Source organism: Convolutriloba macropyga, unplaced genomic scaffold (genome assembly GCF_964194025.1).
Source record: "Convolutriloba macropyga unplaced genomic scaffold, txConMacr16.3 SCAFFOLD_3772, whole genome shotgun sequence".
Lineage (NCBI taxonomy): Eukaryota > Metazoa > Xenacoelomorpha > Acoela > Convolutidae > Convolutriloba > Convolutriloba macropyga.
Genome location: NW_027453694.1, coordinates 103 through 24,228, shown reverse-complemented (window position 1 = coordinate 24,228; position 24,126 = coordinate 103). Strand labels below are relative to the sequence as shown.

Sequence of the window (24,126 nt, the reverse complement as noted above, 5' to 3'; positions counted from 1 at the left end):
TTGCTTCATAGTACTTATCGCCTCGAGATCATTGAACAAAACTTGATTTTCACATGTTGCTGTTTCAGCTTCCGCTTACTAGAAACAACATAATACTAGTCTCATTAAGTTCCGTCTCTTTGCAATTTTCTTATGAAGAAAATTCGCCATCACAATGACTCCAGCAGTTCTTGATCAAGGAATGCAATCATTGATCAGAATGCTATTATTTGAATCGGTTCTGCTTTAAGTGTTCCAATTTTATTGGAAGCACCAACAATAGAACATCAATGTGTTCAATCGAGAGTTATATAACCCTGAATCGGACGCAGTCAACAGCCGAAGCCGAGACCGCCTTTTGCGTTAGAGAGGTCGGTAAACAAATCTTGCGATTCATACCGAATTAACACATATAGCTGTGCTCCTCTTCGTAAAGCGAGCCAAGTGATCCCCTGTTGAAGGATGTATTTGGACCAATCTAGTAGCATTTGGTTTCCAACAAGCTCTCCCAAGTTAGCTTACTTATTGGGCTTTTCAACCAATTCGGTTGGCTACAAGCATCATCAAAGTACTAGCCACAGTTTGATCGCAAAATTCTACGACTTTCACATGTTGATGTTTCGGCTTGCGCTTAGCCTACTATAAGCAACATAATACTAGTCATATCATAGAGCGTGATCAGCTTGTGACGTTCTCATGATGAAGTTTCACCAACAGTGTCTCACTTCGAGCTTAAATCCAGCTACTAGTAACTACACAGTACTGACTGCAACGATAACTTTTATCTATACCTTTCACATGCTGCGCTTTCGGCCAGGGCCTACTAACGTCAACATAATACTCGATATAAACTTTTGTTCATGATGCAGCTTCCCCATGCAGAAGTTTCGCCTTCAAATGCTCTCTTGGCCATATGACGTAAGAAAAGGTTACTAGTAACATCACAGTACTAGCCACAGTTTGATTGCAAAATTCTACGACTTTCACATGTTGATGTTTCGGCTTGCGCTTAGCCTACTAGAAGCAACATAATACTAGTCATATCATAGAGCGTGATCAGCTTGTGACGTTCTCATGATGAAGTTTCACCAACAGTGTCTCATTTCGAGCTTAAATCCAGCTACTAGTAACTACACAGTACTGACTGCAACGCTAACTTTTATCTATACCTTTCACATGCTGCGCTTTCGGCCAGGGCCTACTAACGTCAACATAATACTCGATATAAACTTTTGTTCATGATGCAGCTTCCCCATGCAGAAGTTTCGCCTTCAAATGCTCTCTTGGCCATATGACGTAACACAAGGTTACTAGTAACATCACAGTACTAGCCACAATTTGATCGCAAAATTCTACGACTTTCACATGTTGATGTTTCGGCTTGCGCTTAGCCTACTAGAAGCAACATAATACTAGTCATATCATGGAGCGTGATCAGCTTGTGACGTTCTCATGATGAAGTTTCACCAACAGTGTCTCATTTCGAGCTTAAATCCAGCTACTAGTAACTACACAGTACTGACTGCAACGATAACTTTTATCTATACCTTTCACATGCTGCGCTTTCGGCCAGGGCCTACTAATGTCAACATAATACTCGATATAAACTTTTGTTCATGATGCAGCTTCCCCATGCAGAAGTTTCGCCTTCAAATGCTCTCTTGGCCATATGACGTAACACAAGGTTACTAGTAACATCACAGTACTAGCCACAATTTGATCGCAAAATTCTACGACTTTCACATGTTGATGTTTCGGCTTGCGCTTAGCCTACTAGAAGCAACATAATACTAGTCATATCATAGAGCTTGATCAGCTTGTGACATTCTCATGATGAAGTTTCACCAACAGTGTCTCATTTTGAGCTTAAATCCAGCTACTAGTAACTACACAGTACTGACTGCAACAATAACTTTTATCTATACCTTTCACATGCTGCGTTTTCGGCCAAGGCCTACTAACGTCAACATAATACTCGATATAAAATTTTGATCATGATGCAGCTTTCCCATGCAGAAGTTTCGCCTTCAAATGCTCTCTTGGCCATATGACGGAACACCAGGTTACTAGTAACATCACAGTACTAGCCACAGTTTGATTGCAAAATTCTACGACTTTCACATGTTGATGTTTCGGCTTGCGCTTAGCCTACTAGAAGCAACATAATACTAGTCATATCATAGAGCTTGATCAGCTTGTGACATTCTCATGATGAAGTTTCACCAACAGTGTCTCATTTTGAGCTTAAATCCAGCTACTAGTAACTACACAGTACTGACTGCAACAATAACTTTTATCTATACCTTTCACATGCTGCGTTTTCGGCCAAGGCCTACTAACGTCAACATAATACTCGATATAAAATTTTGATCATGATGCAGCTTTCCCATGCAGAAGTTTCGCCTTCAAATGCTCTCTTGGCCATATGACGGAACACCAGGTTACTAGTAACATCACAGTACTAGCCACAGTTTGATTGCAAAATTCTACGACTTTCACATGTTGATGTTTCGGCTTGCGCTTAGCCTACTAGAAGCAACATAATACTAGTCATATCATAGAGCGTGATCAGCTTGTGACGTTCTCATGATGAAGTTTCACCAATAGTGTTTCATTCGAATTGGTTCTGCTTTAAGCTCTCCAATTGTTTTGGATGAACCAGTTTTGCCCTTCGAAGCCACTTTTGTGAGCTTTTGTGGGTCTTTACCAAGAGGATATACCTCAAGGCCTCTTTCAATTCCTTTAAGTTCTTTCAACTCCTTTACAGTTTCTAGGTTCACATAGCTGCAAACCTTATTTCTAGTTTTAAGTCTGGCCAACTTGGGGAGAGTTGGTGCAGACCGTGACCAATTCTAGTAGGATGCCACAACAAGAATGTGATCAACTTAGCTTGTCGATGAACCTGCCCCACATTCAAACAACTCTATCGCCTTTTCCTCGTATAGTTATATGCGAGGGCCTCTCATAGAGAGCGCTGTTAGCAACCTTTTCCACATAGACGATAAAGTTGTGAGTGTTTTGCACATGGCTGTTGTCATCACCACGTGACGAGTCAACTCAGCTTGACTCTCTACACTCCGACAAGCTTTGCACATACGCCTTTAGTTCAGTATGTGTCTTTAATCTGACTCCGGTGCCTCAAGCCGGAAAAATTGTCAGATTATGATCATTATCGGTTAGTCATCCCGATGCAAGATCGTATCGTACTGTCTTTGTCTACCTCCAGATTCCGAAGAACAGGAGGAGACTCTCCCAGACCTACATATCTGGGAGAATGTTCAGAGGGCGAGAAGCTGTGGATTACTCTCCCCTAAGAACTGACTAAACTTTACCCTCGTCCAAGGTAAGTTTATTTTAGCTAGCCTTCTATGTAAAGGATCTGAGGCTAAGCTGTGTTTTTTCGAGCCTTTGGCTCGGAGCAAGTTCAGTGGGCGCCCCGAGTAGCTCAACTCTTTCCCACTGAACAGCGCAACGCTCTGTCACTCGCTGGGATTTTTGCGTGTCGGTTCTAACCACGCGACTTGTGGACCTTTTTAGGCCTTTCTCATTCACAAGTCTATAGCTGGGCTTCTATAACCCAGCTTCTGAGATCTAGATAGCTGCAGTTCTGCTAGGCTGCTTTTGCTAACTAGTCTCCCTTTAAGCAGTCCCTTGCCATGACTGCTGAACTATGTATCCACACAAGTAGTTTTTGAGCTCGATACATAATTCGAGATTGGTTGCCAAGCAATCTCTAGCGACAGAGCGTCATGCGCACTACAGACATGGCCTCTACCAGCAGCCATGCCCGAAGGAATCAATCACTGATCCTTCCGCAGGTTCCCCTACGGAAACCTTGTTACGACTTTTACTTCCTCTAGACAATTAAGCTCGATCCGCTTCATCCCGTTGCCGGAGACCGAAGTCCCAACAGTAGGAATTTGCAATTCTTGCTTAACTATCCAATCAGTAGTAGCGACGGGCGGTGTGTACAAAGGGCAGGGACGTAATCCCTATGAGTTGTTGACTCATAAGTACCAGGAATTCCTGGTTCACGTCTGCAAGTTACAACAGACGATCCCCTTGAAGCGCTGTACTTTTCTCTGATTGCCCAGTCCATTTCGGACCAAGGGCTGAGTACTCAATCTAAAAGTACACAGTGTAGCGCGCGTGCAGTCCAGAACATCTAAGGGCATCACAGACCTGTTATAGCCTCACTTCATCTGCGGTATTTAATTCCGCATAGTTCCTCTAAGAAGTGTTTGAATTCACATATAGTGAATTTCATTATTTAGATGGAGAAGATCTCGTTCGTTATCGGAATTAACCAGACAGATCACTCCACTAACTAAGAACGGCCATGCACCACCGCCCATATAATCATGAAAGATATTCAATCTGTCAATCCTTAAGATGTCTGGACCGGGTGAGTTTTCCCGTGTTGAGTCAAATTAAGCCGCAGGCTCCACTCCTGGTGGTGCCCTTCCGTCAATTCCTTTAAGTTTCGATTTTGCAACCATACTTCCCCCGGAACCAATAAACTTTGGTTTCCCGGTTAATCTCTTGCCAAGTCAAGATCGACTTTGACAAATTGTAGGTTGGTATAGTTTATGGTCAGAATTACGAGGGTATCTAATCCTCTTCAATACTCTGACTTTCGTTCTTGATTAATGAAAACATTCTTGGCAAATGCTTTCGCAGTAGTTTGTCTTGCCACGATCCAAGAATTTCACCTCTAACGTAGCAATACAAATGCCCCCGTCTGTTCCTTTCAATCATTACCGCACTCAGCCAACCGGCATCAATCGAGTAGCGGGTCATTCTCCATTATTCCATGCTTTATTATTCGATCCCAAAGGATGCTTTGAACACTCTAATTTTCTCAGGGTGAAAACACCGTTTCCACAGTTCGTCACATTTAAGTGCAAACTATTTCTTCGATGCGAAGGATGAGCGGAACGAGTCAACAGATTTAACTGAAGACCATGTTGCCGTTCTACTCAAACAGATCCAACTATGAGCTTTTTAAACGCAGCAACTATTGCATACGCTTGTAGAGGCTGGTATTACCGCGGCTGCTGGCACCAGACTTGCCCTCTACTCGTTCATCAATGGAGCTTTTAAGTCCATTCCATTCTGATTACAAACCATAAAGGTTCATATCATTATTTCTAGTCACTACCTCCTCGTGCGGAGAGTGGGTAATTTGCGTGCCTGCTGCCTTCCTTGGATGTGGTAGCCGTTTCTAAGGCTCCCTCTCCGGAATCGAACCCTGATTCCCCGTTACCCGTCACAACCATGGTAGTCCGTTACACTACCATCATAGGTTGATAGGTCAGAAATTCGGAAGTTCCGTCCCCAAGCCGAAGCTATCTGGGATCTTTCAGTTACTAGGACTCATCACGGGATGTGTCTGTACTTAGCAAATCACCCGGTGTAGTCTTGTAAAAGTCTCCGACAGTGTCGGACAATCAGCATGCATTAGCTGCAGGGTTACCGCAGTTATTCATTTAGCTTGCAAATCAACTAATAGATAGTAACTGATTTAATGAGCCATTCGCGGTTCCACTTTTTCAAGCTTCGCTTGCACATGCATGGCTTAGTCTTTCAGACAAGCATATGGCAACTGACAGGATCAATCAGTTTAATTGTACTTTGAACAATCTTTCGATTTGTTCGAATTTAGAAAGACATAGCCTTGCGGCCTCGTCAATCTTGCTTTGAGCTTTTTAAATCACGAAGAGTTTCAATGCATGCTTTGGCATGGCTACTAGTTACTACACAGTACTCTACACACTTAGAGTTACCCACGATTACACATTTCACATGCTGATGTTTCGGCTCGCGCGTACTAGAAACAGCATAATACTATGTGTACTGGTAGATAGCGCTCTGTGAGCATTTCCCATGAGCAGGTTTTGCCCTCCAAATCTCTGTTCTACTGTTACCAATACCGGCTAACAACTGTATCATACTAGGGAGAATTGACTCATGATTTAAAAACCAGATGTTCACATGTCGATGTTTCGGCTCTCGCCTACTAGAAACAACATAATACTAGTCTGTTAAAAATCTCAATCACGCCGCCTCTTCAGATACAGAAGTTTTACCTTTTATTGGTTAGAGAACAGCTTTCCAGCTGTCGACATGGTTACTAGTAACAACACCGTACTCAACACAAAAACTTTTCAACTTCACAACTTTCACATGCTGATGTTTCTGCTTTCGCATACTAGAAACAGCATAATACTTATTGTTTTGTCAAGTAATTTGTGTGTCTTTCCCATGTGAAGTTTCACCGGTCAACAATGTTTCCCTGACCAATTACGGCTACTAGTAGCTGTATAATACTAGGGAAAATGATTGAGGATTTAATATCAGATTTTCACATGTTGATGTTTCGGCTTTCGCCTACTAGAAACAACATAATACTAGTCTGCTAAGAAATCTCGCTCAAATTGCCTTTTCACATACAGAAGTTTCACCTTCTATTGGTTAGAGAACAGTTCTCAGCTGTCGACATGGTTACTAGTAACAACATCGTACTCAACACAAAAATTCTTCAACTTCACAACTTTCACATGCTGATGTTTCTGCTTTCGCGTACTAGAAACAGCATAATACTTATTGCTTTGTCAAGAAGTGTGTGTGTCTTTCCCATGCGAAAGTTTCACCGGTCAGCAATAATTGCCGTGTCCAATTAAGGTTACTCATAGCTGTATAATACTAGGGAAAATGATTGAGGATTTAATATCAGATTTTCACATGTTGATGTTTCGGCTTTCGCCTACTAGAAACAACATAATACTAGTCTGCTAATAAATCTCGCTCAAATTGCCTTTTCACATACAGAAGTTTCACCTCTTCTTGGTCACTGTACAGATGATGCTGTCTGTTCTTTATTTGGTTCTGCTTATTATAAGGAGGGGCATCACTCCTTCCTCCTTGGTTTGCATGCATTAAGCCTGCTTTGTGAAAAGCGTATCTTTCTAGCTTTTCTTCGCCTTACTCGAGTAGGACGATACAATCCAGACATTAGTCAGTCTTGGTGTAAAGTCACTGAGTATTATTCGGTTCTGCTTTATTCAGCAATATGCTGTATAATTGTTGTAATTTGCGAACATATTTGTTCTCAGTTCCGAACTACTAGCGACGACAGATTACCAGCGGTCATGAGCCATCAAGGTAGTTCTTTGGTGCATCAAGTAGAGAGGTGCCATCAAACAACACTTCCCTAATAATGCTACACACATAGAATTTGCTACAGTGCAGCTTTTTACTTTGCAAAATTTGCGCACAAATTTTGCATAGAATAAATGTTTTATCAAGATTTTTAGATCCCCTCCCTTGAGAGAACGTTACTCCTTTAAGTGAACACCCCGCGGCGTCCTGTTGTTATTGCTTATAACCATTTCGCAAGCCGGAGGCATAATGCACTACGCAAGCCGCTACTTTGGCACAGAGGCACCTAGTTTTACACCCGGGACTTCAGGTGGCCCAGTTTTACACCCAGTACAGCGGTGCCAGTTGGTAACCCGGTGGATCCTCGGAGACCAGACATGATCATAGATCAAACCCGATGTATGCTACTCCTGAACGTATAGTATCTCCACTGTGCAATGAAATTATCGTTCGTTTCGGGCCTTCCTATACGTTCAGCAGACAATCGCTAGGAATTCACCTCGTGACCCGTGGTGACCACACTGGATTTCAAGTTTATTGATTTGGACAGACCTGTCATTTATTTTGCTTTTCAGCTTCAGTTCTGCTCGATCTAGCTTGCCTAAGGCTTGATCTCGCTTTGCTCACCCCTGTAGGAGCCTCTACTAGTACCACTCGGAGTAATGGGGAATCCACCAGACCTAATCGATGAATGCCATCAAACAACAAACATCATACCCGGCTTCATCAGGCATATTTTATTACTTCCGAGAGGTACTTTAGTATCAGATCTTTCTCCATGCCTCTTATGAGGACCCGTCAGACCTTTCGGTTTATCGTTTAGCTTCAGTCCTGCTCGATCTAGCTTTCCCAAGGCTCGATCTAGCTCTATTCGCCCCACTAGAGGGCTCTCTAAGACCCCTCGGTCTTAGTGTTAGCTCCGGTACTGCTCGGTCGTGCTTGCTGAAGGCCCGACCCAGCTTTAGTTAGATTCTCGTACTTTCTCTTGGCCTCTCTAGGAGGACCAGACAGACCTCTCGGTCTATCGTTTAGCTTCAGTCCTGCTCGATCTAGCTTGCCCAAGGCTTGATCAAGCTCTATTCGCCCCGCTAGAGGGCTCTCTAAGACCCCTCGGTCTTAGTGTTATCTTCTGTAATGCCTAACCAAGCTTACTACAGGCCTTGGTCAGGTCTTTATCGGTCACCGATTAGTAACAGACCAATCATAGGGCCTTCCACCCTATCCGGGTTGAGGTCTTTAGTCCAGCCATATTTTGACAAGACACCTCTCCCTAATAATGCCCCACACATAGAATTACTGTCCATGCAGTATTTAACTTGTGTTTTTTTCTAAAATTTGATTTTCACTTTTTGGAGGTTCATTTGCTCCTCTGACACTCTTTCAGCTTCAATCTTACTCGATCTAGCTTTCCCAAGGCTCGATCTAGCTCTATTCGCCCCACTAGAGGGCTCTCTAAGACACTTCGGTCTTAGTGTTAGCTCCGGTCTTGCTCAATCGTGCTTGCTGAAGGCGCGATCAAGCTTTAGTTAGCTTCTCGTACTTCCTCTTGGCCTCTCTAGGAGGACCAGACAGACCTCTCGGTCTATCGTTTAGCTTCAGTCCTGCTCGATCTAGCTTTCCCAAGGCTCGATCTAGCTCTATTCGCCCTGCTAGAGGGCTCTCTAAGACCCCTCGGTCTTAGTGTTAGCTCCGGTACAGCTCGGTCGTGCTTGCTGAAGGCCCGATCAAGCTTTAGTTAGATTCTCGTACTTTCTCTTGGCCTCTCTAGGAGGACCAGACAGACCTCTCGGTCTATCGTTTAGCTTCAGTCCTGCTTGATCTAGCTTTCCCAAGGCTCGATCTAGCTCTATTCGCCCTGCTAGAGGGCTCTCTAAGACCCCTCGGTCTTAGTGTTAGCTCCGGTACAGCTCGGTCGTGCTTGCTGAAGGCCCGATCAAGCTTTAGTTAGCTTCTCGTACTTTCTCTTGGCCTCTCTAGGAGGACCAGACAGACCTCTCGGTCTATCGTTTAGCTTCAGTCCTGCTCGATCTAGCTTTCCCAAGGCTCGATCTAGATCTATTCGCCCTGCTAGAGGGCTCTCTAAGACCCCTCGGTCTTAGTGTTAGCTCCGGTACAGCTCGGTCGTGCTTGCTGAAGGCCTGATCAAGCTTTAGTTAGCTTCTCGTACTTTCTCTTGGCCTCTCTAGGAGGACCAGACAGACCTTTCGGTCTCTTGCTTAGCTTCAGTCCTGCTCGATCTAGCTTTCCCAAGGCTCGATCTAGCTCTATTCGCCCCGCTAGAGGGCTCTCTAAGACCCCTCGGTCTTAGTGTTAACTCCTGTAATGCCTAACCAAGCTTACTACAGGCCTTGGTCAGGTCTTTATCGGTCACCGATTAGTAACAGACCGATCATGGGGCCTTCCACCCTATCCGGGTTGAGGTCTTTAGTCCAGCCATATTTTGACAAGACACCTCCCCCTAATAATGCCCCACACATAGAAATACTGTCCATGCAGTATTTAACTTGTGTTTTTTCTAAAATTTGATTTTCACTTTTTGGAGGTTCATTTGCTCCTCTGACACTCTTTCAGCTTCAATCTTACTCGATCTAGCTTTCCCAAGGCTCGATCTAGCTCTATTCGCCCCACCAGAGGGCTCTCTAAGACACTTCGGTCTTAGTGTTAGCTCCGGTCTTGCTCAATCGTGCTTGCTGAAGGCGCGATCAAGCTTTAGTTAGCTTCTCGTACTTTCTCTTGGCCTCTCTAGGAGGACCAGACAGACCTCTCGGTCTATCGTTTAGCTTCAGTCCTGCTCGATCTAGCTTTCCCAAGGCTCGATCTAGCTCTATTCGCCCCGCTAGAGGGCTCTCTAAGACACCTCGGTCTTAGTGTTAGCTCCGGTACAGCTCGGTCGTGCTTGCTGAAGGCCCGATCAAGCTTTAGTTGGCTTCTCGTACTTTCTCTTGGCCTCTCTAGGAGGACCAGACAGACCTCTCGGTCTCTTGCTTAGCTTCAGTCCTGCTCGATCTAGCTTGCCCAAGGCTTGATCAAGCTCTATTCGCCCCGCTAGAGGGCTCTCTAAGACCCCTCGGTCTTAGTGTTAGCTCCGGTACAGCTCGGTCGTGCTTGCTGAAGGCCCGATCAAGCTTTAGTTAGCTTCTCGTTTTTTCTCTTGGCCTCTCTAGGAGGACCAGACAGACCTCTCGGTCTATCGTTTAGCTTCAGTCCTGCTCGATCTAGCTTTCCCAAGGCTCGATCTAGCTCTATTCGCCCCGCTAGAGGGCTCTCTAAGACCCCTCGGTCTTAGTGTTAGCTCCGGTACAGCTCGGTCGTGCTTGCTGAAGGCCCGATCAAGCTTTAGTTGGCTTCTCGTACTTTCTCTTGGCCTCTCTAGGAGGACCAGACAGACCTCTCGGTCTATCCTTTAGCTTCAGTCCTGCTCGATCTAGCTTTCCCAAGGCTCGATCTAGCTCTATTCGCCCCGCTAGAGGGCTCTCTAAGACCCCTCGGTCTTAGTGTTATCTCCTGTAATGCCTAACCAAGCTTACTACAGGCCTTGGTCAGGTCTTTATCGGTCACCGATTAGTAACAGACCGATCATAGGGCCTTCCACCCTATCTGGGTTGAGGTCTTTAGTCCAGCCATATTTTGACAAGACACCTCCCCCTAATAATGCCCCACACATAGAATTACTGTTTATGCAGCTTTTCACTTGTGAAATTTTTAATTTTCGCAATTATTATAGAATAAGTGTTTGCGCAGCTTTTCATAGGTCGAGCTCTAGCTAGCTAGCTCAAGCTAGCTAGCTAGCTCAAGCTCAAGCTATCTAGCTCAAGCTCAAGCCAGCTAGCTCAAGCTCAAGCTAGCTAGCTAGCTCAAGCTCAAGCTAGCTAGCTAGCTCAAGCTCAAGCTAGCTAGCTCAAGCTCAAGCTAGCTAGCTCAAGCTCAAGCTAGCTAGCTAGCTCAAGCTCAAGCTCAAGCTAGCTAGCTCAAGCTCAAGCTCAAGCTAGCTAGCTAGCTCAAGCTCAAGCTAGCTAGCTAGCTCAAGCTCAAGCTAGCTAGCTAGCTCAAGCTCAAGCTAGCTAGCTCAAGCTCAAGCTCAAGCTCAAGCTAGCTAGCTAGCTCAAGCTAGCTAGCTAGCTCAAGCTCAAGCTAGCTAGCTAGCTCAAGTTCAAGCTAGCTAGCTAGCTCAAGCTCAAGCTAGCTAGCTAGCTCAAGCTCAAGCTAGCTAGCTCAAGCTCAAGCTAGCTAGCTCAAGCTCAAGCTAGCTAGCTAGCTCAAGCTCAAGCTCAAGCTAGCTAGCTCAAGCTCAAGCTCAAGCTAGCTAGCTAGCTCAAGCTCAAGCTAGCTAGCTAGCTCAAGCTCAAGCTCAAGCTAGCTAGCTAGCTCAAGTTCAAGCTAGCTAGCTAGCTCAAGCTCAAGCTAGCTAGCTCAAGCTCAAGCTAGCTAGCTCAAGCTCAAGCCAGCTAGCTCAAGCTCAAGCTCAAGCTAGCTAGCTAGCTCAAGCACAAGCTAGCTAGCTAGCTCAATCTCAAGCTAGCTAGCTCAAGCTCAAGCTAGCTAGCTCAAGCTCAAGCTAGCTAGCTAGCTCAAGCTCAAGCTCAAGCTAGCTAGCTCAAGCTCAAGCTCAAGCTAGCTAGCTAGCTCAAGCTCAAGCTAGCTAGCTAGCTCAAGCTCAAGCTCAAGCTAGCTAGCTCAAGCTCAAGCTCAAGCTAGCTAGCTAGCTCAAGCTCAAGCTGGCTAGCTAGCTCAAGCTCAAGCTAGCTAGCTAGCTCAAGCTCAAGCTAGCTAGCTCAAGCTCAAGCTCAAGCTCAAGCTAGCTAGCTAGCTCAAGCTAGCTAGCTAGCTCAAGCTCAAGCTAGCTAGCTAGCTCAAGTTCAAGCTAGCTAGCTAGCTCAAGCTCAAGCTAGCTAGCTAGCTCAAGCTCAAGCTAGCTAGCTAGCTCAAGCTCAGAGCTAGCTAGCTCAAGCTCAAGCTAGCTAGCTAGCTCAAGCTAGCTAGCTCAAGCTCAAGCTAGCTAGCTAGCTCACTAGCTAGCTAGCTAGCTCAAGCTCAAGCTAGCTAGCTAGCTCAAGTTCAAGCTAGCTAGCTAGCTCAAGCTCAAGCTAGCTAGCTAGCTCAAGCTCAAGCTAGCTAGCTCAAGCTCAAGCTAGCTAGCTCAAACTCAAAGCTAGCTAGCTAGCTCAAGTTCAAGCTAGCTAGCTAGCTCAAGCTCAAGCTAGCTAGCTAGCTCAAGCTCAAGCTAGCTAGCTCAAGCTCAAGCTAGCTAGCTCAAGCTCCAGCTAGCTAGCTAGCTCAAGCTCAAGCGCTAGCTCAAGCTCAAGCTCAAGCTAGCTAGCTAGCTCAAGCTCAAGCTAGCTAGCTAGCTCAAGCTCAAGCTAGCTAGCTAGCTCAAGTTCAAGCTAGCTAGCTAGCTCAAGCTCAAGCTAGCTAGCTCAAGCTCAAGCTAGCTAGCTCAAGCTCAAGCCAGCTAGCTCAAGCTCAAGCTCAAGCTAGCTAGCTAGCTCAAGCACAAGCTTGCTAGCTAGCTCAAGCTCAAGCTAGCTAGCTCAAGCTCAAGCTAGCTAGCTCAAGCTCAAGCTAGCTAGCTCAAGCTCAAGCTCAAGCTAGCTAGCTAGCTCAAGCACAAGCTTGCTAGCTAGCTCAAGCTCAAGCTAGCTAGCTCAAGCTCAAGCTAGCTAGCTCAAGCTCAAGCTAGCTAGCTAGCTCAAGCTCAAGCTCAAGCTAGCTAGCTCAAGCTCAAGCTCAAGCTAGCTAGCTGGCTCAAGCTCAAGCTAGCTAGCTAGCTCAAGCTCAAGCTAGCTAGCTAGCTCAAGCTCAAGCTAGCTAGCTCAAGCTCAAGCTCAAGCTAGCTAGCTAGCTCAAGCTAGCTAGCTAGCTCAAGCTCAAGCTAGCTAGCTAGCTCAAGTTCAAGCTAGCTAGCTAGCTCAAGCTCAAGCTAGCTAGCTAGCTCAAGCTCAAGCTAGCTAGCTCAAGCTCAAGCTAGCTAGCTCAAGCTCAAGCTAGCTAGCTAGCTCAAGCTCAAGCTCAAGCTAGCTAGCTCAAGCTCAAGCTCAAGCTAGCTAGCTAGCTCAAGCTCAAGCTAGCTAGCTAGCTCAAGCTCAAGCTAGCTAGCTAGCTCAAGTTCAAGCTAGCTAGCTAGCTCAAGCTCAAGCTAGCTAGCTCAAGCTCAAGCTAGCTAGCTCAAGCTCAAGCCAGCTAGCTCAAGCTCAAGCTCAAGCTAGCTAGCTAGCTCAAGCACAAGCTAGCTAGCTAGCTCAAGCTCAAGCTAGCTAGCTCAAGCTCAAGCTAGCTAGCTCAAGCTCAAGCTAGCTAGCTAGCTCAAGCTCAAGCTCAAGCTAGCTAGCTCAAGCTCAAGCTCAAGCTAGCTAGCTAGCTCAAGCTCAAGCTAGCTAGCTAGCTCAAGCTCAAGCTAGCTAGCTCAAGCTCAAGCTCAAGCTAGCTAGCTAGCTCAAGCTCAAGCTAGCTAGCTAGCTCAAGCTCAAGCTAGCTAGCTAGCTCAAGCTCAAGCTAGCTAGCTCAAGCTCAAGCTCAAGCTCAAGCTAGCTAGCTAGCTCAAGCTAGCTAGCTAGCTCAAGCTCAAGCTAGCTAGCTAGCTCAAGTTCAAGCTAGCTAGCTAGCTCAAGCTCAAGCTAGCTAGCTAGCTCAAGCTCAAGCTAGCTAGCTCAAGCTCAAGCTAGCTAGCTCAAGCTCAAGCTAGCTAGCTAGCTCAAGCTCAAGCTCAAGCTAGCTAGCTCAAGCTCAAGCTCAAGCTAGCTAGCTAGCTCAAGCTCAAGCTAGCTAGCTAGCTCAAGCTCAAGCTAGCTAGCTAGCTCAAGTTCAAGCTAGCTAGCTAGCTCAAGCTCAAGCTAGCTAGCTCAAGCTCAAGCTAGCTAGCTCAAACTCAAGCTAGCTAGCTAGCTCAAGTTCAAGCTAGCTAGCTAGCTCAAGCTCAAGCTAGCTAGCTAGCTCAAGCTCAAGCTAGCTAGCTCAAGCTCAAGCTAGCTAGCTCAAGCTCAAGCTAGCTAGCTAGCTCAAGCTCAAGCTCAAGCTAGCTAGCTCAAGCTCAAGCTCAAGCTAGCTAGCTAGCTCAAGCTCAAGCTAGCTAGCTAGCTCAAGCTCAAGCTAGCTAGCTAGCTCAAGTTCAAGCTAGCTAGCTAGCTCAAGCTCAAGCTAGCTAGCTCAAGCTCAAGCTAGCTAGCTCAAGCTCAAGCCAGCTAGCTCAAGCTCAAGCTCAAGCTAGCTAGCTAGCTCAAGCACAAGCTTGCTAGCTAGCTCAAGCTCAAGCTAGCTAGCTCAAGCTCAAGCTAGCTAGCTCAAGCTCAAGCTAGCTAGCTCAAGCTCAAGCTCAAGCTAGCTAGCTAGCTCAAGCACAAGCTTGCTAGCTAGCTCAAGCTCAAGCTAGCTAGCTCAAGCTCAAGCTAGCTAGCTCAAGCTCAAGCTAGCTAGCTAGCTCAAGCTCAAGCTCAAGCTAGCTAGCTCAAGCTCAAGCTCAAGCTAGCTAGCTAGCTCAAGCTCAAGCTAGCTAGCTAGCTCAAGCTCAAGCTAGCTAGCTAGCTCAAGCTCAAGCTAGCTAGCTCAAGCTCAAGCTCAAGCTAGCTAGCTAGCTCAAGCTAGCTAGCTAGCTCAAGCTCAAGCTAGCTAGCTAGCTCAAGTTCAAGCTAGCTAGCTAGCTCAAGCTCAAGCTAGCTAGCTAGCTCAAGCTCAAGCTATCTAGCTCAAGCTCAAGCTAGCTAGCTCAAGCTCAAGCTAGCTAGCTAGCTCAAGCTCAAGCTCAAGCTAGCTAGCTCAAGCTCAAGCTCAAGCTAGCTAGCTAGCTCAAGCTCAAGCTAGCTAGCTAGCTCAAGCTCAAGCTAGCTAGCTAGCTCAAGTTCAAGCTAGCTAGCTAGCTCAAGCTCAAGCTAGCTAGCTCAAGCTCAAGCTAGCTAGCTCAAGCTCAAGCCAGCTAGCTCAAGCTCAAGCTCAAGCTAGCTAGCTAGCTCAAGCTCAAGCTCAAGCTCAAGCTAGCTAGCTAGCTCAAGTTCAAGCTAGCTAGCTAGCTCAAGCTCAAGCTAGCTAGCTCAAGCTCAAGCTAGCTAGCTCAAGCTCAAGCCAGCTAGCTCAAGCTCAAGCTCAAGCTAGCTAGCTAGCTCAAGCTCAAGCTAGCTAGCTCAAGCTCAAGCTAGCTAGCTAGCTAGCTCAAGCTCAAGCTCAAGCTAGCTAGCTCAAGCTCAAGCTCAAGCTAGCTAGCTCAAGCTCAAGCTCAAGCTAGCTAGCTCAAGCTCAAGCTCAAGCTAGCTAGCTCAAGCCCAAGCTCAAGCTAGCTAGCTAGCTCAAGCTCAAGCTAGCTAGCTCAAGCTCAAGCTCAAGCTCAAGCTAGCTAGCTAGCTAGCTCAAGCTCAAGCTCAAGCTAGCTAGCTAGCTCAAGCTCAAGCTAGCTAGCTCAAGCTCAAGCTAGCTAGCTAGCTCAAGTTCAAGCTAGCTAGCTAGCTCAAGCTCAAGCTAGCTAGCTAGCTCAAGCTCAAGCTAGCTAGCTCAAGCTCAAGCTAGCTAGCTCAAGCTCAAGCTAGCTAGCTAGCTCAAGCTCAAGCTCAAGCTAGCTAGCTCAAGCTCAAGCTCAAGCTAGCTAGCTAGCTCAAGCTCAAGCTAGCTAGCTAGCTCAAGCTCAAGCTAGCTAGCTAGCTCAAGTTCAAGCTAGCTAGCTAGCTCAAGCTCAAGCTAGCTAGCTCAAGCTCAAGCTAGCTAGCTCAAACTCAAGCTAGCTAGCTAGCTCAAGTTCAAGCTAGCTAGCTAGCTCAAGCTCAAGCTAGCTAGCTAGCTCAAGCTCAAGCTAGCTAGCTCAAGCTCAAGCTAGCTAGCTCAAGCTCAAGCTAGCTAGCTAGCTCAAGCTCAAGCTCAAGCTAGCTAGCTCAAGCTCAAGCTCAAGCTAGCTAGCTAGCTCAAGCTCAAGCTAGCTAGCTAGCTCAAGCTCAAGCTAGCTAGCTAGCTCAAGTTCAAGCTAGCTAGCTAGGTCAAGCTCAAGCTAGCTAGCTCAAGCTCAAGCTAGCTAGCTCAAGCTCAAGCCAGCTAGCTCAAGCTCAAGCTCAAGCTAGCTAGCTAGCTCAAGCACAAGCTTGCTAGCTAGCTCAAGCTCAAGCTAGCTAGCTCAAGCTCAAGCTAGCTAGCTCAAGCTCAAGCTAGCTAGCTCAAGCTCAAGCTCAAGCTAGCTAGCTAGCTCAAGCACAAGCTTGCTAGCTAGCTCAAGCTCAAGCTAGCTAGCTCAAGCTCAAGCTAGCTAGCTCAAGCTCAAGCTAGCTAGCTAGCTCAAGCTCAAGCTCAAGCTAGCTAGCTCAAGCTCAAGCTCAAGCTAGCTAGCTAGCTCAAGCTCAAGCTAGCTAGCTAGCTCAAGCTCAAGCTAGCTAGCTAGCTCAAGCTCAAGCTAGCTAGCTCAAGCTCAAGCTCAAGCTAGCTAGCTAGCTCAAGCTAGCTAGCTAGCTCAAGCTCAAGCTAGCTAGCTAGCTCAAGTTCAAGCTAGCTAGCTAGCTCAAGCTCAAGCTAGCTAGCTAGCTCAAGCTCAAGCTAGCTAGCTCAAGCTCAAGCTAGCTAGCTCAAGCTCAAGCTAGCTAGCTAGCTCAAGCTCAAGCTCAAGCTAGCTAGCTCAAGCTCAAGCTCAAGCTAGCTAGCTAGCTCAAGCTCAAGCTAGCTAGCTAGCTCAAGCTCAAGCTAGCTAGCTAGCTCAAGTTCAAGCTAGCTAGCTAGCTCAAGCTCAAGCTAGCTAGCTCAAGCTCAAGCTAGCTAGCTCAAGCTCAAGCCAGCTAGCTCAAGCTCAAGCTCAAGCTAGCTAGCTAGCTCAAGCTCAAGCTCAAGCTAGCTAGCTAGCTCAAGTTCAAGCTAGCTAGCTAGCTCAAGCTCAAGCTAGCTAGCTCAAGCTCAAGCTAGCTAGCTCAAGCTCAAGCCAGCTAGCTCAAGCTCAATCTCAAGCTAGCTAGCTAGCTCAAGCTCAAGCTAGCTAGCTCAAGCTCAAGCTAGCTAGCTAGCTAGCTCAAGCTCAAGCTCAAGCTAGCTAGCTCAAGCTCAAGCTCAAGCTAGCTAGCTCAAGCTCAAGCTCAAGCTAGCTAGCTCAAGCTCAAGCTCAAGCTAGCTAGCTCAAGCTCAAGCTCAAGCTAGCTAGCTAGCTCAAGCTCAAGCTAGCTAGCTCAAGCTCAAGCTCAAGCTCAAGCTAGCTAGCTAGCTAGCTCAAGCTCAAGCTCAAGCTAGCTAGCTAGCTCAAGCTCAAGCTAGCTAGCTCAAGCTCAAGCCAGCTAGCTCAAGCTCAAGCTCAAGCTAGCTAGCTAGCTCAAGCTCAAGCTAGCTAGCTCAAGCTCAAGCCAGCTAGCTCAAGCTCAAGCTCAAGCTCAAGCTAGCTAGCTAGCTCAAGCTCAAGCTAGATAGCTAGCTCAAGCTAGCTAGCTAGCTCAAGCTCAAGCTCAAGCTAGCTAGCTAGCTAGCTCAAGCTCAAGCTAGCTAGCTCAAGCTCAAGCCAGCTAGCTCAAGCTCAAGCTCAAGCTAGCTAGCTAGCTCAAGCTCAAGCTAGCTAGCTCAAGCTCAAGCTCAAGCGAGCTAGCTAGCTCAAGCTCAAGCTAGCTAGCTAGCTCAAGCTCAAGCTAGCTAACTCAAGCTAACTCAGCTAGCTCAAGCTAACTCAAGCTAGCTAAAGCTAACTCAAGCTAACTCAAGCTAACTCAAGCTAACTCAAGCTAGCTAAAGCTAACTCAAGCTAACTCAAGCTAACCCGAGCTAACTCAAGCTAGCTCAAGCTAACCCAAGCTAGCTAAAGCTAACTCAAGCTAACTCAAGCTAATTCAAGCTAACTCAAGCTAACTCAAGCTAACTCAAGCTAACTCAAGCTAGCTAAAGCTAACTCAAGCTAACTCAAGCTAACTCAAGCTAACCCGAGCTAACTCAAGCTAACTGAAGGTAGCTAAAGCTAGTTCAAGCTAACTCAAGCTAGCTAAAGCTAAGACAAGCTAACTCAAGCTAACTCAAGCTAACTCAAGCTAACTCAAGCTAACTCAAGCTAGTTCAAGCTAACTCAAGCTAACTCAAGCTAACTCAAGCTAGCTAAAGCTAACTCAAGCTAACTCAAGCTAACTCAAGCTAACCCGAGCTAACTCAAGCTAACTCAAGGTAGCTAAAGCTAGTTCAAGCTAACTCAAGCTAGCTAAAGCTAAGACAAGCTAACTCAAGCTAACTCAAGCTAACTCAAGCTAACTCAAGCTAACTCAAGCTAGTTCAAGCTAACTCAAGCTAGCTAAAGCTAACTCAAGCTAACTCAAGCTAACTCAAGCTAGCTCAAGCTAACTCAAGCTAGTTCAAGCTAACTCAAGCTAGCTAAAGCTAACTCAAGCTAACTCAAGCTAACTCAAGCTAACTCAAGCTAGCTAAAGCTAACTCAAGCTAACTCAAGCTAACCCGAGCTAACTCAAGCTAGCTCAAGCTAACCCAAGCTAGCTAAAGCTAACTCAAGCTAACTCAAGCTAATTCAAGCTAACTCAAGCTAACTCAAGCTAACTCAAGCTAACTCAAGCTAGCTAAAGCTAACTCAAGCTAACTCAAGCTAACTCAAGCTAACCCGAGCTAACTCAAGCTAACTCAAGGTAGCTAAAGCTAGTTCAAGCTAACTCAAGCTAGCTAAAGCTAAGACAAGCTAACTCAAGCTAACTCAAGCTAACTCAAGCTAACTCAAGCTAACTCAAGCTAACTCAAGCTAGCTAAAGCTAACTCAAGCTAACTCAAGCTAACTCAAGCTAACCCGAGCTAACTCAAGCTAACTCAAGGTAGCTAAAGCTAGTTCAAGCTAACTCAAGCTAGCTAAAGCTAAGACAAGCTAACTCAAGCTAACTCAAGCTAACTCAAGCTAACTCAAGCTAACTAAAGCTAGTTCAAGCTAACTCAAGCTAGCTAAAGCTAACTCAAGCTAACTCAAGCTAACTCAAGCTAGCTCAAGCTAACTCAAGCTAGTTCAAGCTAACTCAAGCTAGCTAAAGCTAACTCAAGCTAACTCAAGCTAACTCAAGCTAACTCAAGCTAGCTAAAGCTAACTCAAGCTAACTCAAGCTAACCCGAGCTAACTCAAGCTAGCTCAAGCTAACCCAAGCTAGCTAAAGCTAACTCAAGCTAACTCAAGCTAATTCAAGCTAACTCAAGCTAACTCAAGCTAACTCAAGCTAACTCAAGCTAGCTAAAGCTAACTCAAGCTAACTCAAGCTAACTCAAGCTAACCCGAGCTAACTCAAGCTAACTCAAGGTAGCTAAAGCTAGTTCAAGCTAACTCAAGCTAGCTAAAGCTAAGACAAGCTAACTCAAGCTAACTCAAGCTAACTCAAGCTAACTCAAGCTAACTCAAGCTAACTCAAGCTAGTTCAAGCTAACTCAAGCTAACTCAAGCTAACTCAAGCTAGCTAAAGCTAACTCAAGCTAACTCAAGCTAACTCAAGCTAACCCGAGCTAACTCAAGCTAACTCAAGGTAGCTAAAGCTAGTTCAAGCTAGCTCAAGCTAGCTAAAGCTAAGACAAGCTAACTCAAGCTAACTCAAGCTAACTCAAGCTAACTCAAGCTAGTTCAAGCTAACTCAAGCTAGCTAAAGCTAACTCAAGCTAACTCAAGCTAACTCAAGCTAGCTCAAGCTAACTCAAGCTAGTTCAAGCTAACTCAAGCTAGCTAAAGCTAACTCAAGCTAACTCAAGCTAACTCAAGCTAGCTCAAGCTAACTCAAGCTAACTCAAGCTAACTCAAGCTAACCCGAGCTAACTCAAGCTAACTCAAGGTAGCTAAAGCTAGTTCAAGCTAGCTCAAGCTAGCTAAAGCTAAGACAAGCTAACTCAAGCTAACTCAAGCTAACTCAAGCTAACTCAAGCTAGTTCAAGCTAACTCAAGCTAGCTAAAGCTAACTCAAGCTAACTCAAGCTAACTCAAGCTAGCTCAAGCTAACTCAAGCTAGTTCAAGCTAACTCAAGCTAGCTAAAGCTAACTCAAGCTAACTCAAGCTAACTCAAGCTAGCTCAAGCTAACTCAAGCTAGTTCAAGCTAACTCAAGCTAGCTAAAGCTAACTCAAGCTAACTCAAGCTAACTCAAGCTAACTCAAGCTAGCTAAAGCTAACTCAAGCTAACTCAAGCTAACCCGAGCTAACTCAAGCTAGCTCAAGCTAACCCAAGCTAGCTAAAGCTAACTCAAGCTAACTCAAGCTAATTCAAGCTAACTCAAGCTAACTCAAGCTAACTCAAGCTAACTCAAGCTAGCTAAAGCTAACTCAAGCTAACTCAAGCTAACTCAAGCTAACCCGAGCTAACTCAAGCTAACTCAAGGTAGCTAAAGCTAGTTCAAGCTAACTCAAGCTAGCTAAAGCTAAGACAAGCTAACTCAAGCTAACTCAAGCTAACTCAAGCTAACTCAAGCTAACTCAAGCTAGTTCAAGCTAACTCAAGCTAACTCAAGCTAACTCAAGCTAGCTAAAGCTAACTCAAGCTAACTCAAGCTAACTCAAGCTAACCCGAGCTAACTCAAGCTAACTCAAGGTAGCTAAAGCTAGTTCAAGCTAGCTCAAGCTAGCTAAAGCTAAGACAAGCTAACTCAAGCTAACTCAAGCTAACTCAAGCTAGTTCAAGCTAACTCAAGCTAGCTAAAGCTAACTCAAGCTAACTCAAGCTAACTCAAGCTAGCTCAAGCTAACTCAAGCTAGTTCAAGCTAACTCAAGCTAGCTAAAGCTAACTCAAGCTAACTCAAGCTAACTCAAGCTAACTCAAGCTAGCTAAAGCTAACTCAAGCTAACTCAAGCTAACCCGAGCTAACTCAAGCTAGCTCAAGCTAACCCAAGCTAGCTAAAGCTAACTCAAGCTAACTCAAGCTAATTCAAGCTAACTCAAGCTAACTCAAGCTAACTCAAGCTAACTCAAGCTAGCTAAAGCTAACTCAAGCTAACTCAAGCTAACTCAAGCTAACCCGAGCTAACTCAAGCTAACTCAAGGTAGCTAAAGCTAGTTCAAGCTAACTCAAGCTAGCTAAAGCTAAGACAAGCTAACTCAAGCTAACTCAAGCTAACTCAAGCTAACTCAAGCTAACTCAAGCTAACTCAAGCTAGCTAAAGCTAACTCAAGCTAACTCAAGCTAACTCAAGCTAACCCGAGCTAACTCAAGCTAACTCAAGGTAGCTAAAGCTAGTTCAAGCTAACTCAAGCTAGCTAAAGCTAAGACAAGCTAACTCAAGCTAACTCAAGCTAACTCAAGCTAACTCAAGCTAACTAAAGCTAGTTCAAGCTAACTCAAGCTAGCTAAAGCTAACTCAAGCTAACTCAAGCTAACTCAAGCTAGCTCAAGCTAACTCAAGCTAGTTCAAGCTAACTCAAGCTAGCTAAAGCTAACTCAAGCTAACTCAAGCTAACTCAAGCTAACTCAAGCTAGCTAAAGCTAACTCAAGCTAACTCAAGCTAACCCGAGCTAACTCAAGCTAGCTCAAGCTAACCCAAGCTAGCTAAAGCTAACTCAAGCTAACTCAAGCTAACTAAAGCTAGTTCAAGCTAACTCAAGCTAGCTAAAGCTAACTCAAGCTAACTCAAGCTAACTCAAGCTAGCTCAAGCTAACTCAAGCTAGTTCAAGCTAACTCAAGCTAGCTAAAGCTAACTCAAGCTAACTCAAGCTAACTCAAGCTAACTCAAGCTAGCTAAAGCTAACTCAAGCTAACTCAAGCTAACCCGAGCTAACTCAAGCTAGCTCAAGCTAACCCAAGCTAGCTAAAGCTAACTCAAGCTAACTCAAGCTAATTCAAGCTAACTCAAGCTAACTCAAGCTAACTCAAGCTAACTCAAGCTAGCTAAAGCTAACTCAAGCTAACTCAAGCTAACTCAAGCTAACCCGAGCTAACTCAAGCTAACTCAAGGTAGCTAAAGCTAGTTCAAGCTAACTCAAGCTAGCTAAAGCTAAGACAAGCTAACTCAAGCTAACTCAAGCTAACTCAAGCTAACTCAAGCTAACTCAAGCTAACTCAAGCTAGCTAAAGCTAACTCAAGCTAACTCAAGCTAACTCAAGCTAACCCGAGCTAACTCAAGCTAACTCAAGGTAGCTAAAGCTAGTTCAAGCTAACTCAAGCTAGCTAAAGCTAAGACAAGCTAACTCAAGCTAACTCAAGCTAACTCAAGCTAACTCAAGCTAACTAAAGCTAGTTCAAGCTAACTCAAGCTAGCTAAAGCTAACTCAAGCTAACTCAAGCTAACTCAAGCTAGCTCAAGCTAACTCAAGCTAGTTCAAGCTAACTCAAGCTAGCTAAAGCTAACTCAAGCTAACTCAAGCTAACTCAAGCTAGCTAAAGCTAACTCAAGCTAACTCAAGCTAACCCGAGCTAACTCAAGCTAGCTCAAGCTAACCCAAGCTAGCTAAAGCTAACTCAAGCTAACTCAAGCTAATTCAAGCTAACTCAAGCTAACTCAAGCTAACTCAAGCTAACTCAAGCTAGCTAAAGCTAACTCAAGCTAACTCAAGCTAACTCAAGCTAACCCGAGCTAACTCAAGCTAACTCAAGGTAGCTAAAGCTAGTTCAAGCTAACTCAAGCTAGCTAAAGCTAAGACAAGCTAACTCAAGCTAACTCAAGCTAACTCAAGCTAACTCAAGCTAACTCAAGCTAACTCAAGCTAGTTCAAGCTAACTCAAGCTAACTCAAGCTAACTCAAGCTAGCTAAAGCTAACTCAAGCTAACTCAAGCTAACTCAAGCTAACCCGAGCTAACTCAAGCTAACTCAAGGTAGCTAAAGCTAGTTCAAGCTAGCTCAAGCTAGCTAAAGCTAAGACAAGCTAACTCAAGCTAACTCAAGCTAACTCAAGCTAACTCAAGCTAGTTCAAGCTAACTCAAGCTAGCTAAAGCTAACTCAAGCTAACTCAAGCTAACTCAAGCTAGCTCAAGCTAACTCAAGCTAGTTCAAGCTAACTCAAGCTAGCTAAAGCTAACTCAAGCTAACTCAAGCTAACTCAAGCTAGCTCAAGCTAACTCAAGCTAACTCAAGCTAACTCAAGCTAACCCGAGCTAACTCAAGCTAACTCAAGGTAGCTAAAGCTAGTTCAAGCTAGCTCAAGCTAGCTAAAGCTAAGACAAGCTAACTCAAGCTAACTCAAGCTAACTCAAGCTAACTCAAGCTAGTTCAAGCTAACTCAAGCTAGCTAAAGCTAACTCAAGCTAACTCAAGCTAACTCAAGCTAGCTCAAGCTAACTCAAGCTAGTTCAAGCTAACTCAAGCTAGCTAAAGCTAACTCAAGCTAACTCAAGCTAACTCAAGCTAGCTCAAGCTAACTCAAGCTAGTTCAAGCTAACTCAAGCTAGCTAAAGCTAACTCAAGCTAACTCAAGCTAACTCAAGCTAACTCAAGCTAGCTAAAGCTAACTCAAGCTAACTCAAGCTAACCCGAGCTAACTCAAGCTAGCTCAAGCTAACCCAAGCTAGCTAAAGCTAACTCAAGCTAACTCAAGCTAATTCAAGCTAACTCAAGCTAACTCAAGCTAACTCAAGCTAACTCAAGCTAGCTAAAGCTAACTCAAGCTAACTCAAGCTAACTCAAGCTAACCCGAGCTAACTCAAGCTAACTCAAGGTAGCTAAAGCTAGTTCAAGCTAACTCAAGCTAGCTAAAGCTAAGACAAGCTAACTCAAGCTAACTCAAGCTAACTCAAGCTAACTCAAGCTAACTCAAGCTAGTTCAAGCTAACTTAATGAAGTTAACCCAAGCTAACTTGGGTTAATGAAGTCAAACTCAAGCTAACCCGAGCTAACTCAAGCTAACTCAAGCTAATTCAAGCTAACTCAAGCTAACTCAAGCTAATTCAAGCTAACTCAAGCTAATTCAAGCTAACTCAAGCTAGCTCAAGCTAACTCAAGCTAACCCAAGCTAACTTAAGCTAGCTTAAGCTAATTAAAGCTAATTAAAGCTAACTCAAGCTAACCCAAGCTAACTTAAGCTAGCTCTAGCTGGCTGCCACTGTTAGGCCATTTGGGAGCGCTTTTCTCGCACTCTGATTGGCTGCCACTGTTAGGCCATTTGGGAGCGC

At 45.2% G+C, this 24,126-nt stretch overlaps 1 pseudogene; it reads right to left on the bottom strand.

The window, feature by feature from the left end:
* Positions 1-291: 291 nt before the first annotated feature.
* On the bottom strand, positions 292-443 carry LOC142358477 (5.8S ribosomal RNA; annotated as a pseudogene).
* Between the last annotated feature and the right edge of the window lie 23,683 nt (positions 444-24,126).